The sequence below is a fragment of the Cavia porcellus genome, unplaced genomic scaffold (assembly GCF_034190915.1).
Source record: "Cavia porcellus strain 051 isolate PalLab524CR breed Dunkin Hartley unplaced genomic scaffold, mCavPor4.1 scaffold_15, whole genome shotgun sequence".
Classification (NCBI taxonomy): Eukaryota; Metazoa; Chordata; class Mammalia; order Rodentia; family Caviidae; genus Cavia; species Cavia porcellus.
This window is the reverse complement of record NW_026947498.1, coordinates 36,831,250-36,852,581: the sequence shown is the minus strand read 5'-3', so window position 1 is coordinate 36,852,581 and position 21,332 is coordinate 36,831,250. Positions and strand designations below refer to the sequence as shown.

General features: G+C 34.9%; 1 long non-coding RNA gene across 1 annotated transcript in view; it reads right to left on the bottom strand.

Annotated features, from left to right (window-relative positions):
* The window catches only part of LOC134470469 (uncharacterized), a 183,385-nt gene that overhangs the window by 150,777 nt on the left and 11,276 nt on the right, over positions 1-21,332 (bottom strand). Inside the window, exon 2 of the long non-coding RNA XR_010039385.1 lies at positions 12,052-12,203. This is a non-coding gene — a long non-coding RNA (uncharacterized LOC134470469). The remainder of the gene's footprint in view (positions 1-12,051; positions 12,204-21,332) is intronic.

Below are 21,332 nucleotides of genomic sequence, written 5' to 3'. Positions count from 1 at the left end.
TTCCTTATCACCATGCCTATTTAATACAGTACTGGAAATATGAGCCAGAACAATTAGAAAAGAGACAGAGATAAAAGGGGTAAAGATTAGAAAAAGAAGTTAAAATACATTGTTTGCAGATGATGTGATAATAAATGAATTCAGTAATGTAGCTGGATACAAAATCAAAACTCAAAATTCAAAAGCATTCCTTTACACTAACAACAAAATCACTAACAGAGAAATTAGAGAAGCCAGACCCTTCACACTAGCAACCAAAAAAGTGAAATGTGTAGGAATTATTCTCACAAAAGAAGTGAAAGGCCTATTCTCCCAAAACTGTTATACAGATTCAATGCAATCCCAATAGAAATACCATCAACATACCTTATAGATCTAGAGAAATCACTCCTAAATTTCATCTGGAACCAGAAGAGACCTAGAATCGCAAAGGCAATTCTAAGCAGCAAAGACAAAGCAGGAGGCATCACAATCCCTGACTTGAAGTTATACTACAAAGCAACAGTAGTAAAATCAACATGGTATTGGAATCAAAACAGAGCTGAAGATCAGTGGAATAGATTAGAAGATACAACCACAACTACGAACACACTCAACCACCTTATTTTTGATAAAGGAGCCAAGCAGGTTCACTGGAAGAATGACAGTCTCTTTAATAAATGGTGCTGGAAAAACTGGCTCTCCATTTGCTGAAAACTAAAGCTAGACCCATGTCTATCACCATGTACTAAATTAAAATCTAAATGGGTGAAAGATCTGAATATTAAAACAGAAACACTAAATCTATTGGAAGACAAAATAGGTAGAAACCTTGGAGACACAGGAGTAGGTAAAGAATTCATGAACAGGACTCAAACCGCACGGGAAATACTTCCCAGAATCAATAACTGGGACCACTTCTTATTAAAAAGTTTCTGCATGTCAAAAGAGATCTCCAACATAGTGAAAAGAAAACCCACAAACTGGGAAAAGATTTTAGTGAACTCTCTCTCAGACAAGGGCCTCTTGTCTAAAACATATAAAGAATTAAAGAAACTCAGACCTCCGAAATTCAAAGATCCAATCCAAAAATGGGCATCTGAGATGAATATGCAATTCTCAGATGAAGAAATGCAAATGGCAAATAAACACATGAAAAAATGCTCATCATCATTGGTCATTAGAGAAATGCAAATTAAAACCACACTGAGATACCATCTCACTCCTGAAAGAATGGCCAGGATCAAGAAAACCGGCAACAAATGCTGGAGAGGCTATGGGGAAAAAGGAACTGTCCTGCACTGCTGGTGGGAGTGTAGACTGGTACAGCCTTTGTGGAGATCTGTCTGGAGATTTCTCAAAAAGTTGGGACTGGAAATCCCATTTATTCCAGCTATTCCACTTCTAGGCATATTCCCAGAAGAACTGAAAGCATCATACCACAGTGATATATGTGCACCTATGTTTATAGCAGCACAATTTGTAATCGCCAGATCTTGGAAACAACCCAAGTGCCCATCAACTGAGGAATGGATAAAAAAGTTGTGGTATTTCTATACAATGGAGTATTATTCAGCTATAAAGAAGGATCACATTGAGATATTTATCAATAAATGGGCGCAGCTTGAGACCATACTCATTAGTGAAATAAATCAATCTCACATGTGTGAATATCGAATAGTTTCCCTAATGTAAATAATGATTCAAATATATAAAAATATGTGGTAATCATGATTCCCCATTAGGTGGCCTTGAAGCCTTATAAAGTTTTCACTCATTAATTAGAAAGGCTTTATTCTGGGCTTCTTGATATGAAAATATTTGAAGCTAGAGTATATGAAGTTTTATCCAAATATTTCAAGGAAAAAGACACTATGGTAACTACTATTAAGTCAGGTTATAAGGTGGTGAAGTACTAGGTTGTTGAAACAGTCATGCTGTGACCTCTATTGTTATATTGTTATGTCCTGTTTTATTTCAATCTCCCTCTTATTGGTTCAAAAAAAATTAGTCATTTCTTATGTTTGTCTTAATTAAAGAAAAAATTCAAAAAAAAATTAGGATATATAAATAGTAACTCTTTTTGATTTCCTATTAACTTGTTTTGAAGTCCTGTAGTACTCCCACGATCTTGTTTTGACTGATTAGACTCTGTTCCATTCTATATGATAGTATCAAGTTTGAAGACATAGGCAACTACTTTGAAGACAATAAGATTCACTAAGATACCCATTCTGGTTTGACTATTGTCTTCTTTCGAAGTCCTGTAATGTTTACAATGCCTAAGTTTTATTGGTCTTGTTCTCTACTGTTTTGTCCAACTTTATAATATCTAATAAGATAGACAATTCTTTTTAAGGAAACAAGGGACAACGTTGATAACCATTGTTGATAAACTTGTACTCTGTTCTACACCATGTGCTATGTCTATCCTTGGTATTGACTGACAGCTTTGTTTTGCCATATTTGACTGTATTCTTCCCCCCCCCCCAAAGAAAGTAATAAGCACTAAGGAGTAATAAAATCCAAGATGTGTAAATTTTGTTGTAAAAAAGAGAGGGAAAAAGAAAAAGAAAAAGAGCTCTAACGGATATAACAGCAAGTGTGTTTGGGGGTGTTAAATAGCTGACTTTATCAATGTTTTTGGAACATTGAACACAGCTGTTTGCAGTCTCCCTGTTTGAATGTCCACCTTGTGTTCTTTGATACTGTGATTTGAGGAACTATTTTCAAGAAGATAGTGTGTAATCTACTAGCAGGTAATTTCTTACTGTTATGTTTTTTTGTTTTGTTTTGCTTTGTTTTGTTTTGTTTTGTAGTTCTGTATTGCGTGTACCCTTACGCTGCTTTGGTTTGTTTTGTGTTTTTCTCTTTTTCCTCTTAAAAAAAAAAAAAAAAAGAAGTGACAGGCCTATACAGGGAAAATTATAATACACTGAAAAAAGAAATTGAAGACAATCTCAGAAAATGGAAAGACATCCCTTGTTCATGGATAGGAAGAATAAATATTGTGAAAATGGCCATTCTCCCAAAACTGTTATACAGATTCAATGCAATCCCAATAAAAATACCATCAACATACTTCATAGATCTCAAGAAATCACTCCTGAAATTTATCTGGAGCAAGAAGAGACCTAGAATAGCAAAGACAGTTCTAAGTAGTAAAGGCAAGGCAGGAGGCATCACAATCCCTGACTTGAAGTTATACTACAAAGCAACCATAATAAAATCAACAAGTTATTGGAATCTAAACAGAGCTGAAGATCCATGGAATAGGTTAGAAGATACAAACACACTCAACCACATTATCTTAGATAAAGGGGCCAAACAGGTTCACTGAAAGAATGACAGTCTCTTTAATAAATGGTGTTGGAAAAACTGACTCTCCATATGCTGAAAACTAAAACTAGACTTATCCCTATCACTATGTATTAAATTAAAAACTAAATGGATCAAAGATCTGAATGTTAAAACAGAAAGACTAAATCTATTGGAAGACAAATTGGGCAAAAACCTTGAAGACATAAGGGTAGGTAGAGAATTCAAGAACAGGACTTAAATCGCATGGGAAATACTTCCCAGAGTCAATAACTGGGATCACCTCTTATTAAAAAGTTTCTGCATGTCAAAAGAAATCTCCAGCATAGTGAAAGAAAACCCACAAACTGGGAAACAATCTTAGTGAACTCTCCCTCAGACAAAGAACTTGTGTCTAAAACATATAAAGAATTAAAAAAAAATCAGACCTCCAAAATTCAAAGATCCAATCCAAAAATGGGCATCTGAGATGAATACACACTTCTCACATGAAGAAATACAAATGGCAAATAAATACATGAAAAAATGTTTATCATCATTAGTCATTAGAGAAATGCAAATTAAAACCACACTGAGATTCCATCTCACTCCGAAAGAATGGCCAGGATGAACAAAACCACCAACAATAAATGCTGGAGAGGCTTTGGGGAAAGGAACTCTACTGCACTGTTGGTGGGAGTGTAGACTGGTGCAACCATTGGGGAAGTCAGTCTGGAGATTCGTCACAACGTTGGGATTGGAAGTCCCATTTTTTGTGGTTTTTCTACTTCTCGGCATATACCCAGAAGAACTCTAAACATCATACCACAGTGATATATGTGCACCCATTTTTATAGCACAGTTTGTAATAGCCAAATCTTGGAAACAACCTAAGTGTTCATCAACTGAGGAATGGATAAAAAAGTTGTGGAATTTTTCTACAGTGGAGTACTACTCAGCTATAAAGAAGGATCACATTGAGATATTTATAAATAAATGGATGCAGCTTAAGACCATAATCATCAGTGAAATAAATCAAACTCACATGTATGTATATTTAATAGTTTCCCTAGTGTAAGAAAGGATACAAATACATAAAAGTTTGTGATAATCATCATTCCCCATTACATGGCTTTGAAGCCTTATAAAGTTTTCCCTCATTAATTGGAATGGTTTTATTCTGGGTTGTTTGATATTATTGTCTGTGATGATAAACAGCTATTTTGAAGAAAACAAGACATCATAATAGCTAGTGCTGATTTAATATCATCTTGTTTTGAAGTCCCACCAAACTGTTGTTTTTCTTTCTGCACTGCTTTTTCATGTTATATCTTATTGGATTTTATTATATGTGATAGTATAAACCAAAATTTTATAAACAAAGAGATAATATAGAAACCATTGTTCATTTTCTGTTAGTTGTTTTAAATACCTTGTAATACTTTCATCCTCTTCAATGGTTTCACACTGTCTTGATATGTTTGATGCTATAATATATGAAGTTATACTCAAATATTTCAAGGAAAGAGACATTATGGTAACTACTATTAAGTCAGGTTATTTTGTGGTGAAACATTATGTTGCTTAAATTATTCTGTTCTGACCTGTATTGTTATGTTGTTATGTCCTCTTTTATCTCAATCTCCCTCTTTTTAAAAATTTATTTATTTTATTATTTTTTAATTAAGGGAAAAATTTTTTTTAAAATTATCAGGATATATTATAGTGACTTTTTTGATTTCCTATTAACTTGATTTGAAACCCTGTGTTTCTCTCACCATCTTGTTTTGACTGATTTTACTTTATTCTGTTTTGTTTGATAGTATCAAGTTTGAGGATATAGGCAACTACTTTGAAGGGAATAAGATTCAATATGATACCCATTCTGGTTTGACTATTATCTTCTTTTGAAGTCCAGTAATGTCTCCAATGTTTAGGTTTTATTGGTTTTGTTCTGTACTGTTTTGTTCAATTTTGTTATACCTGATGATATAGGCAATTTTTTTAAGGTATCAAGAGGCATTATGGTAACCATTGTTGATTACCTTGCATACTGTTTTTACATCATGTATTATGTCCATCCTTTGTTTTGATTGACTGCTTTGTTTTGTCACATTTGGTTTTATTCTCTTTCTAAAAAGTATTAAGAACTGTGGCAGTAGTAAAACTCAAAATGTGTAAAGGTTATGTTAAAAAAGAGAGGAGAAGAAAGTGCTCCAAAGGACACAACTGCCAGTGTGTTTAGGTGTGTAAGATAGATGACCATATTACTAAGTTTTTGTTGGATCATTGATCACAACTATTTGCAGTCTCACTGTTTGAATGTCCACTTTGTGTGCTTTAATTTTGTAACTTGTACAACTATTTCTAAGATGACAATATGTAATCTATTAACGAGTGATTTGCTACTGTTTATTTTCTTAGTTTATTATTTTTGAAAATTCTGTATTACTTGTACTCTTTTATTGTTTTTTTTTCTTTAAATAAAATTAAAAATAATTATGAATGGATAAAGAAGATGTGGGTTTCTTTTGTTAGAGTATTATGCAGTCATAAAGAAGGATAAATGAGACTTTTATAGGTAAATGAACACATGTAGAGACTATACTCCTAGGTGAAATAAATCTGACATATGTGTGAATATCTCATTGTTTTTCTGGTGTGAGAAACTGAAAGGTAAGTAAAGACCAAAATGTGTAATAGAAATTGCAAAATAGAAAGAAAACATTCATATGGGAAAAGGCACCAGGTGGGGGAAGGAAGAAACAAAGTAATGAAAAATAAAAGCATGACAAAAGGAAGATAAAATGGAAACAAAGCTTTTGTAAATATGTAAGGGAAGAGGAGCTAAATGGAGGGGAGGGGCATGAGGAAAAATAAGAATCAGGATATGTCATGTATGAGAACAAACTCCATATGATAAATATGATCATTTTGCATATCTAAACTATACCAATGTACTTAATGATTTAAAAAAAATCCCCTGCCAGTTGAATTTGGATGATCTTGAACTTGCTTTGACCAAGAGAAGGTAACAGCAGTGATGTGATGTCATTTACAAGACTGGGTATGTCTTAAAATATCTTAAAGTTCTGTCTTCTCCCATTCGGAGCACTGCTGTGAGAGGCCCTTATACATGGAGCAAACCTGCATGTCCCAGAAGATAGCACCCACTGCTAGGCAGGAAAGAGTCAGAGCACCTCAGTCTTCCTAAACCAGGACACTCTCCAGCTGCCTGCAGCTACATGAATCCAAATGAAACCAGCAGAGGAAACACCTAGCCAATCTACAGAATGGTACAACTCATGCTATTGTAATCAAAAGCCATTGAGTTTGAAAAGTTAGTTTACTGTGATATAAAATAATACAGTACTGCTTGTGGAGAAATTCATTTCAGCTTTCATTTACTTCATAGTTGTCTTCAACCTTGGAATTAGGGAAAGACAGTCCTAGCACATGGCAGATTCACAATAATAACTTGTACAATCAATAAATGAACCAGTTGTGAGTGAACTACTTTTCTTAAACTAAATTTTTTAGTATATTATTGTGACACATAGTAAATATATTCACTGAGGTGTAATTGATATATATATATTTATATTTTATATATGTGTGTGTATATTCTTGATTCATTTTAGTGCCTCTTCTCATTTCTTCTATCTCTACAATCATGAACTCCATCCCAATTTTAAAGAACCAACCCTGATTCACTGATCCTTTGTGAACTGCATTTAACTCTAAGATGATGGTTTATAACCAGCAGATCCAAACTCCGTTAGCGTCAAGCTTCGATCGCCATCTATTGGCCAGTAAGGTAATTTTGAGAACAAAGCAAGCATGAATTCACACTGCATGCATCTTTTTCATAAGAAATCTAGTAATTCAGGAACACTTCTGAAAGAGACATACGCTTGCCTTAGAGAAGAAACTAATATACATTAGCCCTCCCACTTTATTTATCTTTTATAATAGGAGCAGATTCAACATGTAGTTTACTATTATTGCTATTTAAAAAGCTACCCAAACAATTTGTAATTTATGGATAGACTCTTCAATAGTCCTTGGGTTTATTATTGAATTCTTATATAATAGCAAAATATTGCCAATTTAAATTTTATATTTAGTTAATATTTGAAGTCTTCAGGAATTTACATGGCAGTTGTCACAATTTATTAATTAAGATTTATTAATTACCCTTTTAAATCTTTCCAGGCTGAAATCACTCTATGTTCTATTGATGTAGGGTTTGAGCACATCCATTGCCCATATTAGTACTTGAATAAACCCAAACTGTCCTCCTAGGAATATCTTGGCCTTGTGCACAGAATCTCTTCAGAAGCATATCCATCGGGAGCATGTGGTCTTCAAGTCAGAAGTGAGTGCTGTGTGGAAAAGTTTCCCTTGCTCCTGCTAACGTGCATGCAGGAGGTAGAGATGGGAGGAGCATCCAGACTGCTTCAGCTCCACAAGTCGTGTAGTCCCTTTTAATTGGCATTTTGTAGACCTGTTTCCAGCTTAAGCAGTTTGGATTATTTTATGAAAACTGGCTTCCCCTGTAGTTAAGGGTCTCTTTTTCTAAGAACTATTTTTTCCTATTTCTGCAGCCATGAGTTCCCACTGACAGGAGACTGCATGGCAGGAGCTCCTTGTCGCATAGGGAAGACCATGGTTAAGGGACCTCGCAACTCAGCAGTGCTCTGCACAGAGGCACCATATTGCAAAGGAGTCTTTCAGCCAGAGGTGACATGGAGAAAGCTGTGAACACTCTCGGAATAACAAGGACAGTGTGGTCTTCATTAATGTTTGCATTCCTAACAGAGATCAAATGACTATTGAAGCACAAACAGACCTAAAATTGTTACTAGGACATATAATCCTAAATTCATTCTATTTAATTCTTACCAAAAGTATATATGCAAGAGAAAGGGGGAGCAAGAAAGAAAAGGGAGAGAAAGAGAGACTTTGCATGGAATATTGCCTATTTATGACATATTTCCATCTTTCAAAATATTTTAAATGCATCAATATAGATGAGGAAATGAAAAGACATGCATATGTCACAATTTTAATCATCACCTAATTTCTTTAGAATTTTATTTAGTTTGAATAACTCTTACCCTGCCAAGACTCCCTGCAAAACACTCCTGGCTGGCCTGCACATACTGGCTTTCATCCCTCTACTGTGTTCTCCATACACAATCAGATCAACCTTTGAAAATAATGTGAACTTTACCTGGTCACAAATTTGCTTAAAACTTAAGGGGACAGACTGTGCTGGGAAGCATAGTTGGGTCTACTGCAAAACCCTTCCATGATTTCCTAGTGAAATTTAGATAACAAACAAAACATTTAACATTCCTTACAATACCACGCATTATCCTATCCCTATCTGCCTCGCTAGCTCCTTTCTTGGTAACCTGAATCCCTCAATAGCCTGACGGAGCTGTAAGGGGGATAACTAGGAAACTTTCTTCCTCTCCTATACATAAGACCTTAGTCAACTATTTAAGCAAAGGAGAGATCACCATTATCCCATTTTAAGTTGTATTGGACAACATAACTGATAAACAAATGGAATTTCTGAGTACTAAGCCTTAGAATTGGACCTACCCGCCTAGGAACAAGGGGGCTCTGAACAGTTGCCTTCAGATAGCAAATTCTACTCATGGCCGTGGTCAGGGGAGCCTGAGTTACACTGCAGCTCTGAAGAATCCCTGAGTCTCGGGAACACGAAGCCACAATGGCATATTTCTTGCTTATATAACATATCTATCCCAGTTCAACTGTTTCACAGGCCCCTCTCTCTGCCTTCCAGACTGAAACACCTCCCTACACTTTGCTGGATGCCATTGCATGAAGGCAGGACGGTGTTCTGGAAGTCTCTCTTTTCCTGGAAATTGCATGCAGTGCTTAACAAATGAATCACATCATTTCCAATTCCAACCCAATGGCTGGAACTAATAAAATAGCCCCAACAGTAAATTTAGCCTTCCATATGTCCATACTGAAAAGAGATTTCAGTGAGCATAAATAATAAGTATCTCCATGGCTAAAGCGACCATGTACAAGTGCTCTCTGCAGGCCTGCTGGCTGCTGCAGTCAGCAGGGTGAAAGGCACTGGGTCACATACCCCAGAACTCGCCACTCGGGGCTTCATGGAAAGGGATAACACCTCAGTGCAAAACCTGTCCTTATGAAATGAGACCAGTGGGGAAGAGCAATCTCTCTGACAACATTCATTGTGAAAATTTGAGGTTTTTTGTTTTTTTTTTTTTCAATTGGGCTTAAAACTCCAGGACAATGTAGGTATTTCTCTAGAACTTTGGGCTGTCTTACTTGAAGAAACACACTGTATAGTGCTTTCCAAATACATATGCCACTATTTTTTTTTAATTTTTTATTTAAAAGGAAAAAAGAGAAAAAACAAAACAAAACAAAGTGGTGTAAGGGTACAAGTAATACAGACTACAAAAAAAAAAAAAACAGTAAGAAATCACCAGTTAATAGATTATACATTATCATCTTAGAGATAGTTGCTCAAGTCACAGTATCAAAGCATACAAAGTGGACATTCAAACAGTGAGACTGTAAACAGTTGTGTTCAATGATCCAGCCAAAAACATTAATATGGTCATCTATTTAACACCCTTAAACACACTTGCAGTTGTATCCTTTAGAGCACTTTCTTTCCCTCTCTTTTTTACAACAAAATTTACACCTTTTGGGTTTTATAACTCCTTAGTTCTTATTACTTTTTTTGGGAAGAGAATAAAGTCAAATATGGCAAAACAAAGCTGTCAGTCAAAACCAAGGATAGACATAGCACATGATGTAAAAACAGAGTATAAGGTTATCGACAATGGTTAACATAATGCCTCTTGCTTCCTTAAAAAGAATTGTCTATCTCATTAGGTATTATAAAGTTGAACTAAACAGTAGAGAATAAGACCAATAAAACCTAAACATTGTAAAAATTACAGGACTTCCAAAAGGAGATAATAGTCAAACCAGAATGGACATATGCCACTATTTATACATTTAGACCCATAGTAGGTTCTGGAAATTACAGTGTTCTTCATTCATCCCCAAGGAATAATTTTACCAACCAGTTGTTACATATCTTTCCCATAGCCTCTAAAGGGAAGCTCTAAAACAACAAAAAGCGCAAGTTACTTACCCATCATGGCATCTGTCACATTTTCTTAATTTAAATATATGCATATAGAAATGTGTAACCTGAAAGATTTTCACAAAATGTACACATCTGCATAACTAACACCCAGATCAAGAATCAGAATATTACTGTCACCTCTGAGAGCCCCCTGTACTTCCTTCAGTCATTAGCATCATCTTACAGTGTGCTATTATATTAGAGAGGAGAATGGGAGTAGAAGGGCTGATATGGGGGAAATTTCACATTTTATTTTCTGTATCTTTAATTTTGCAAAGAAGACATGACTCTGTATTACTTATGAAATAAAATGATTCCTAAAAAATACTGCAGACACTTTAGACTTTCCTGTCTTGACAGAATGATTCCCCTGATGGTCCTGTGTTAGCACATACCATTCAGATACAGTATTTACAAGCCCCTGTAGCAATGCAGAAATGATCTGAAGCCATATCTTTATCAACCAGGAATACTCAGGGAGCTTTATTCAAGTAATTCAAATTTCTCAAAGTTTAAATTCCATAATCAATAAAATAATAGTTATCATAAATGATTAAATGAAACAGTCTTGTAAAGTGCCTACATAGTATCTAAAACATATTAAGGGTTCTGTAAATTGTATCTATGGAGCTCAAAAATGCCAGGTGACTGATCTTTGAATATCAAAAAATATACCTTATTCTAATCATTAGATTACAAAATTATCCACCTTGAATTGTTATGATAATGAGTGATACTATTCATAGCATTGGAGAAACAGAATTAACTAAAAGAACTCTAAAACCATTAGATCCACTTGTTTGCTTATTACAAAATAAATAAGTGGAAATCAACACACTCAATAATTGAATTATACTCACATCATTTGTTTGCAAAAATAAAAAGAAAGAAATACTACAACTAAGGTTTCAATTTCTCTGACTTCCAGTCCAATGCTTTCTCCTACTATACCATGATTCATTTTCACTCAGCCATTTCCTAATAGAACTAACAGTTATTGAGGGTCTTATTAGTACCTCTCAGTAAAATTCAGCCAGATCACCTATCCCAGGAAAAGGTGGAAACACATTTCCTATTAGATCAGGCTGACTTTCTGTCATTTACTCCATCAGCAATATCTCTGCTTATTGGAGGAAACTACAAGGCGATTGATTACCTGTGTACTAAAGACTGCTGATATGCAGTATTAAAAATTAACTCCTTTTTTGAATATATTGAACAAAAGTGAATCTTATCAGTCATCTGCTGCTAAGTCTTATGTTCTTCAGGTCATGCAAATGACAAATCAGCCTTCAGGCTCCAGGAATCTCATTCTTCTCTATCTTACAGACAGGATAGCAAGCAAAAGGGACTGTGATTAGACTTAAAGAGATATAATCTAAACTTCATTAGACAAGTGTGAAAAGACTAACTTGGGGTCACAAGAAGAAAAGAGCAAGGTATCCCTAAGAAATTACCTCAAAGGGCCCAGAATATAGCTCAGCAGCATAAGCACCTGCCTGGCAACTGTGAGGTTGTGAGTTTGATCTCCGGCCCTCTCCCCTCGCCCCCCACAAAAAAAAAAGAAAGAAAGAAATTCCAAGTTTGGGGATGAGTCTTACCAATTAGTTAAGAGCTGAGCTTTGGACTTTTATTTGAATTCAGGCTTCTTAGAGCTCAGCTCTGCTGCTAATTCCATGAACTTCTGCTAGTGCCTTCCCTTGGCTTGGCCCTCTATTGCCTTCCACAGCATGTCGGTGAATCTGTAATACAACTTCATAAACAGCAAGATGAGAGATTCCAAATGGTGCATAATATAAAGGAAGACTGATTGCTTTTGGCTTTCCAGCTAAGTCAGCTTCATGATTATGACCTTAATGCCCTTTATAACCCTTTCAAGAAGTCAAGAAAATTTTTAAAGATTTATGATTAAGAAGAGAACATTTTCTATATTTTCTTTTTATAAATAGGAATGTATTAATTGGTAAAAGGGATGCATTAGAGATGCATACATTAATAGATTCAAGAAATATTAATATTTAATTTACAGGCATTGACATAGGGAGTTGAAAAACAATTTTTCTTATCTACTATGCCCATTTTATATTTTATATTTTTAAATAGCATAATGTATGAAGATAGCACTGGGAATCCCAGTACTTGCTTTTCTCATGGATCATTTTTTCTCCAAGCAATCTATAGATTAATATACAGCAGCCATCAGAGTATCTTGCTGGTATATTTTTGAGCATAGGTGGTATCACTCCATCACCTCCTGTTAAGCATAATGGATCTACCCTTGCGTATGTACTCAGTAGTTTTCTCTGAAGTAAAGCACTACTGATGATATATAAGAATCACTGTTAACATTTAATTCTCACCTGAAAGCTTTGGCACATTTATAAAAGTAAGAGTTTAAAGAAAACTCACTCAACAAAGCATTAATAAATTGGCTGTTAATGATTATAAAGACTTCATTACTATTTATTTTTTCAAGTCATTTTTATTGGCACATTTTATATCATATATCATATATATATATATCATATATATATGATAACATTCATCATAGAGAATTTGTACCTGTAACTAATATATATCTTGCTTCTTTTTTTCCCATTCACCTCCTCTCCCACCATTTACTATGGAGTACCCTTTTTTCTGTGTTTATATTGTTGTCAGTGAATAGATATATTGTGTTATATCATCCAAAAACTAAAAAGTTAAAATACTCATTCAGAAGTAATGCCGAGCTGGATGTGGTGGTGCACACCTGTATTACCAGAACTTGGCAGGCTGAGGCAGAAGGGTCAGCTATAAGTTGAAGGCCAGACTGGGCTACATAGTGAGTCCAGCACTAAATGATAGTGAGACACCTTCTCAGAAAAAAGGTACTTCCCAACAACTCTTATTGTGAAATATAATATTCCAAAAAAGTACATGATACAACCATTATGCAAATCAGTATGGCAATTTCTCAAAAAACTAAAAATAGAAATTGAATTTGATCTAAGTATTCTCCTTCTAGATCTCTTTCTGAAAGAGTTGATGTCACAATATTCAGTGATACAAGAATATTCATGTGTATAGCAACAGAATTCACAATAGCTGAATGTTGGGAGTGACTTATATATTCATAAATAGATGATTAGAGAAAGAAAATGGTATTTACACAAAATGGAGCACTAGCCTGCTATAATGAAAAATAAATTTCAGTCATTTGTAAAAAAAATAGATATACCTTGATAAATTTAAATGAAAATACATCAGATATACAAACTTAAAAACCATACGGTTTCAAGAGAAAAATAAAAGATAGTAGAAAGTAATGAGATAGATCTTTCTCAAATGGGAAACTGATCAAGAGATGGAGGGGAGTGAGAGAGAAAGGGCATAAAAAAGGAAAGATGCATTATACACATGTACCAACTCAATACAAGGAATATAAACATTATGTATCATAAACATGCATTAATAAAAATTATGATAAACAACACAAATTTTACAAATACATGAAATACAATTAAATAGTATAGAAAATAAATACAAACCCTCTATTCTATTCCAGTAATTTGCAAGTCTGTTTTTGTGCCAATAACGTACTCTTTTCTCCAACACCATACTTTGTAATATGACTTGAAATTTGGGATTGTGATGCTTTCTGCTTTGCCCTTGTTAAGAATTGCTTTAGTTATTCTATATCACTTTTGATTTCAATGAATTTTAGGGTAACTTCTAGTTCTGTGAAGAAAGTCATAAATATTTTAATTTTGAATGCATTAGATCCAAGGATCAGTTTTTGTATAATGGCAATATTGCTTCTGCCTACCCAGCAATAGGATGTTTTTCTATTTTCTGGTGCCTCATTAATCTGCCTTTTCAGAGTACTATAGTTTTCTTACAGAGGTTAATTGTTAAAATTAATTTTTTCAGGCTATTGTGAATGACATTGTTCATTATGGATGCACAAGATTGCCAATAATTTTCATATGTTGATTTCATATCCTACTCCATTGCTTAATTTGATTATTAGTTGTAGGAGTCTTGATTGAATTTTTTGGGTCTTCTGAGTAAAGGTCATGTTATCTGCAAATAAATATAGCTTGAAAATAAACATAGTTTGACTTCTTTCCTATACCATACCTTTTTAAATTTTGTTCTCTTATCTGATTGTTCTGACTGAGGTTTTGAATACTACACTGAATAACAGTTTTGATAGTGGATATTTTTGCCTTTATGATTTTAAAAGAATACTTTTTCAGCTTTTTTCCCCTTGAAAATACTGGTTTTGTTTTTATTTTTTAAAATACTGTTTTGTTTTGTTTGCAACCAGTCCTGCCTATTTTATTTTAGTTCTATGATTTCCATTTGATTCTTTTTTTATTTTAAAGAGATTAAGACAAAAGAGGACAGAACAAAGAAGATTAGAACAGAACACCATAAGTAATAGAGTACTTCACTACAAGACAACCCAATATTAACAGTAGCTACCATAATGTCTCTTTCTTTGAAATAGTTGAGCATACCTTAACATACAATAGTATCAAACATAACAAAATAGCATAAAACCATCCAAGAGAATGAAAGTATTACAGGGCATTCAGAACCAAATAGCAGAAAATGAACAATAGCTACTATCTTTTCTCCTTTTCAATAAAAAATTTGTTTACACTCTCATACAGATTAAAATCTAATAAGGTACAACATGATAGCACCAGTGGAAACAGAAGAACAAAAGCATGGTAGGACTTCAAAGCAAGGTGATATTAAATCAGCAATGGCTGCCATAATGTCTTGTTTTCTTCAAAATAGCTCTTCATACAATCACACATAATAAAATCAAACAAAACAGAATAAAACCATTCCAACTAATGAATGAAAACATTATAAGACTTATAAGCAATGTAAATGGGGAATCATGATTACCATAAAATCTTATGTACTCTTACTATTTCTTACAAGGAAACTATATGGAATTTATACATATGAGTCTGATTTATTTCACTTATGAGTAAGGTCTCAAGTTGTGTCCATTTATTTATAAATATCTCAATATGAACACTCTTTATAGCTGAGTAGTACTCTGTTGTATAAAATACCACAACTTTTTATCCATTCCTCAGCTGATGGACACTTAGATTTTTTCCAAGATCTGGCTATTACAAATTGTGCCACTATAAATGTGATTGCACATGTATCACTGTGATATGATATTTTCAGTTCTTCTAGGAAGAAGCCTAGAAGTGGAATAGCTGGGTCAAATGGGACTTCCAATCCTAGCTTTTTGAGGAATCTCCAGAGTGACCTCCACAGTGGTTGTACCAGTCTACACTCTCACCAACAGTGCAGGAGAGTTCCTTTTTCCCCACAGCCTCTGCAGCATATGTTGTTGGTAGTTTTCATGATCCTGGCCATTCTTTCTGGAGTGAGATGAAATCTCAGTGTGGTTTTAACTTGCATTTCTCTAGCGACTAATGATGAATATTTTTTCATGTATTTATTTGCCATTTGTATTTCTTCAACTGAGAGTTGTGTATTCATCTCAGATGCCCATCTTTGGATTGGACATTTGAATTTCAGGAGTCTGAAATTCTTTATATGTTTTAGACAGAAGTTCTTTGTCTGAGGGACAGTTCTAAGATTTTAGTCCTGAGACAGGGCTAAGATTTTTTCCCACTTTGTGGGTTTTCTTTTCACTGTGCTGCGGATTTCTGTTGACATGCAGAAAATTTTTAATAACACATGATCCTGGTTATTAATTTTGGGAAGTATATCCCGTGTGGTTTGATTCCTGTTAATATATTCTCTACCTACCACTATGTCTTCAAGATTTTTATGTAATTTATCTTTCAACAGATTTAGTGTTTCTGATTTAATATTCAGATCTTTGATCAATTTAGATTTTAGTTTAATACATGGTGATAGGCATGGACCTAGTTTTAGTGTTTGGCATATTAAGAGCCAGTTTTTCCAACACCATTTATTAAAGAAACTATTGTTCTTCCAGTGAACATATTTGGCCTCTTTATCAAAAATAAGGTGGTTGAGTGTGTTTGTAGTTGTGGTTGTATCTTCTAGTCTTCCATTGATCATCAGATCTGTTTTTGTTCCAGTACCATATTGATTTTATTACAACAGCTCTGTAGTATATCTTCAAGTCAGGGATTTTGATGCCTCCTGCCTTGCCTTTGCTGCTCAGAATTACCTTTGCTGTTCTAGGTCTCTTCTGGTTCCAGATTAATTTTAGGAGTGACTTCTCTAGATCTATGAGGTATGTTAGTGGTATTTTCATGGGATTGCATTGAACCTGTATAACCATTTTGGAAGAATGAACATTTTCACAATATTTATTCTCCCTATCCATGAACAAGGAACTTCTTTTCATTTTCTGAGATCCTCCTTGATTTCTTTTTTCAGAGTATTATAATTTTCCCTGTAAAGATCTTTACCTCTTTCATGAGATTAATTCCTAAGTACTTCATTTTTTTGGATGCTAGCATGAAGGGATTGGCATCTTTTATTTCTCTCTCAGGAATTTTGTTGTTGGTGTATAGGAATACTATTGATTTCTGAGTATTGATTTTGCATCCAGCTACATTGATGAATTTATTTAATATATCTAGGAATCTTTCAATGGAGTTTTGGGGTCTTCTATGTAGAGTATCATGCCATTTGCAAATAGTGATAATTTAACTTCCTCTTTTCTGATTTTCCTCCTTTTATTTCTCTCTCTTGTCTAATTGCTTTGGAGTATTTCCAGTACTATGTTGAGTAGGAGCAGTGGTAAGGGTCATCCTTTTCTTTTGCCTGATTTTAAGGTAAAGGCCTTCAGTTTTGGGCCATTTCATATGATGCTAGTTTGTCATAGATGGCCTTTATCATACTGAGGTAATGATCATCTATTCCAACTTTCTGTAAGAGTCTTATCATGAATGAATGTTGCACCTTATCAAAAGCTTTTTCTGAATCTAGAAATGATCATGTGTTTGTTACTTTTGGCTCTATTGATATAGTGGATTACATTTATTGATTTATGTATGTTGAACCATCACTGTATGCCTGGGATGAATCCCAGTTGGTCATAGTGTATAATCTAATTGATGATCCGCATCCTGTTTGCCAATATTTTATTGAGGATTTTTGCATCTATGTTCATTAGTCAGATTGGCCTGTAGTTCTCTTTTTTAATTGGGTCTTTCTCAGGTTTTGGTACTAGATTATATTTCCTTCCAGGAATGATTTAGAAGAATTGCATTCCTTTTTATTTCATTGAAGAGTTTGAGGAGTGTTGGTATTGTCTTCTTTTTATTTCTTGTAGAATTTCGCAGTGAATCCATCTGGGACTGGGCTCTTCTTTGTACCTAAGGACATAAACGTATTTTCAATTTCATTAATAGAGATTGGATTATTCAGCAGTTTTACATCTTCTTAACCTAGCTTAGGTACTTCATATGTTTCTAGGAATCTGTCTATTTCTTCTGTGTTATCAAACCTTTGAGTGTAGAGGTTTTCGAAATAGGTGCTGATGATCTTCTGTATTTCTGTAGAGTCTGTAGTGATTTCACCTTTTTCATTTCTTATTGCATGCATTTGAGCTTTTCCTTCCCTTTTTAAAATAAAATTGGCTAGGGGCTTATCAATTTGATTTATTCTTTCAAGGATTTAACTCTTTGATTCATTGATTCTTTTGATTGTTTTCTTAGTCTCTATTGTGTTAATTTCCGCTCTGTCTTGCTCTTTTTTTCCCTAGATGTTTGAGGTGTAGCTTCAGGTTGTTTATGTGTGTTTTTTCTGTTTTTCTGATGTGGGAACTCTGCAATAAATTCTCCTCTGAGGACCACTTTAATTGCATTTCACAGATTCCACTAATTTGTATTTGTATTTTTGTTTGTAGGTATTGTTTAATTTCTTCTTTAATTTCCCCCTATGACCCACTGATTGCTCAAGAATGTATTATTCAATTTCCACTTGGTTGTGGGGTTTTTGAAGTTTCTTTTATCATTAATTTCTAGTTACATGGAGTAATGATCTGATAATATGCTTGGGATAATTTCAAGTCTTTTGCATTTACTTAAATATATTCTGTGTGCTAGTATATGGTCTGTTTTAGAGAATGTCCCATGTACTGCTGAGAAGAAAGTATATTCTGATGTTTTGATTGGAACACTCTGTATATGTCTATCAAGTCCATTTGTTCACAGGTGTGATTCAATTCTGTTACTTCTTTGCTGATTTTATGTCTGGGTGATGTGTTCCTTGTTGTCAATGGTGTGTTAAGGTCTCCTGTTATAATTGTGTTGTTGTTTATTTGATTTTTCATTTCTGTTAATACTTGCTTTGTATAGCTGGGTGCTCTGAAATTTGGTGCATGTATATTTAAGATTGTTATCTTTTCCTCCTGAAGTTTCCCCCTAACTAGTATGTAGTGACTTCTTTATCTCTTTGGGGCATTCTTGGTTTGAAGTTCACATTGTCTACAAACAGATTAGTTACTTCCACTTTGTTTGGCTCCTGTTGCATGAAGTATTATTTTCCATGCTTTGACTTTCAGTCTGTGATTTTTCTTTTGGGTTATATGGGTTTCTTGTAGACAGCACATGGTTGGATATTGTTTCTTGATCCATTCTGCCAGTCTGTTTCTTTTAATTGGTGAATTGAGACCATTTACTTTAATGGTTATAACTGCTGTATATTGATTTATTGTTGACATGTTATCTTTTTTTGTTGCATGTTTACCTTTCCATTCTGTTTAATTTTCTGCCTTGCTTAGTGGTTTTTTCCTATGTATATCTAGAATGTCTTTCAGTATTCTTTGTAAGATTGGTTTGGTGATCATGAAGTTCTTAGCTGTTCTTTGTCATGGAAGTATCTTATTTTTCCATCCATTTTGAAGGACAGTTTTGCAGGGTACATCAGTCTATGTTTTCTATTTGGATCTGAACTACTTTGCTCCATGCTCTTCTTGACTTCATTATTTGTGTTGAGAAGTTTGCTGTGATTCTGATATGTTTTCCTTTATAGGTGATCTGTCTTTTGTCTCTAACAGCTTTTTGTATTCTATTCTTATGTTGGATTTCTGGGATAGTGATTATTATATGTCTGGGCGTAGTTTTATTTTGGTTATGGCTATTTGGATTTCTACATGCTTCACTAATCTGTATGTCACTTTCATTCTCGTGTTTGGGAAATTTTCAGCTATTACCTCTGTAAATAGCCTCTTAATATCATTTCTGATGTCCCCTTCTTTTTCATTTATTCCTATCAATCTTATGTTGTTTACCTTTGAATCATCTTGCAGCTGTTGAATTGTTATTTCCTAGGACCTTGTTACTTTCAAAAGATCTTTCCTCTCCTGTTCCCTAGCCACAATCTGTTCTTTGATGTCTGAAATTCTATCTTCACTTGCATTGAGGCAGTTTTGACAACTTTCAGTGGAATTTCTTATTTCCCATATATCTCTTTCAATCTGTTTCATCTATTGTTTGTTTCTTATATTGTTCATCCAGGGATTCTATGTTTTGGTATTGTTCTTCTGATTTTTTAACTGTGTCTTTTTTAGATGTGTTCCACATTTCTTTCACTACTTTTATCATTTCTTCTTTTACCTAGGGATTATTTCTAATTTGAATTCCTTTAGCTTCCCAGATTTGCTTCTTTATTTCAGTTGCTATTATTTCAGGTATTTCAGGTGTATGGCATATATTTTCTTCTATGTACATGGCTCCTAGGCTTTCTTGGAATGAGCAGGATGTTTAAGATTGCATTTTGGAATTTTGTCTTGTCATTTTCCTATATTTCTGTGTTTCAAGTGATGTTCCAAAGTTTACCCTTGGCCTGTTGGAAGTCCTCTTCTATGTTGTCAGCTCCTAGAACTGAATGGAAGTTGCTGAGCATGGTCCAGTCAGGCCCACAGGGCCTCCCTTGTCACCTCCAGTGTTCCAGGAAGCTGGGCAGGCTCCTAACCACTATAAGTGTTGGTCCAAAAATCTCCCCGGGCTAGAACTGATGTGCTGGAATTCAGCTAGGGAGCCTTCAGCTCCCCTGATTGAAGAAATTCATTGGGTGTGGTCTAATCTGGCTTGTGAAACCTCCCAAGCCTAGTCTAGTGTGGCTGGAAGCTAGGTAGGCACTTCACCACTGGGAGCAATGATCTTAATCTCTCTCCAGGCCTGCACCTGTGTGCTTGAACTCATCTTGCTCAGCCCCAGTTCCCTGGATTCAAAGCCTTAAATTTGTCCATTTGATTCTTACACAAACAAATAGTTGGCTGTTGGTTGGGTTGGGTTGGGTTTAATTAATATTTTCTATTTTGTCTTGTTTCAAGATTGTTTGTAATTTCCTGTTGAGGTATTTTTTATGTCTTCTCTATAATCCTTGTCAGATAATTTCATCTTATAATTATAGCCTGGGAAGCTTGGACACTTTTTAGGAGTCTTGGTACTCCCTGACATCTGGCCAGGATGCACTGGGTAGGTGCAGTACAGGTATGTATCTGATGGTGCCCTAGTTTTCAAAGCCCTCTTATCCTTGCTCTGTTCTATTTAGTTGGTGCCACAGAGGCACCCACTTGATTCTTTGGGTCCCATTTTATGAGAAAAGAGGTGCTACCTGGGCTGTCCCTTGCTGCTGAATGGGGAGTGGTTATGCCAGGCCCATGTGTAGATGTGGTACTTGCAGGTTTCTAACCATCCTGCTGACTTTCCAGTGGTAGGGCCTATGAGGTGCCCAGGAACTGGGTGGGAGACCAAGGAGGTGCCAGACCTGGCCTCCTTCTGTTACCAGTAGGAGGATAATGAGATCTGGGCCTCATGGCCCAGACTGTTGGGCTTGCCCAGTCCTTGGCCGCTGGCCCACTTGATTCTCTCCTCTCTCCACTCAGAGTCCTGTAATTGCCTGATGTGTC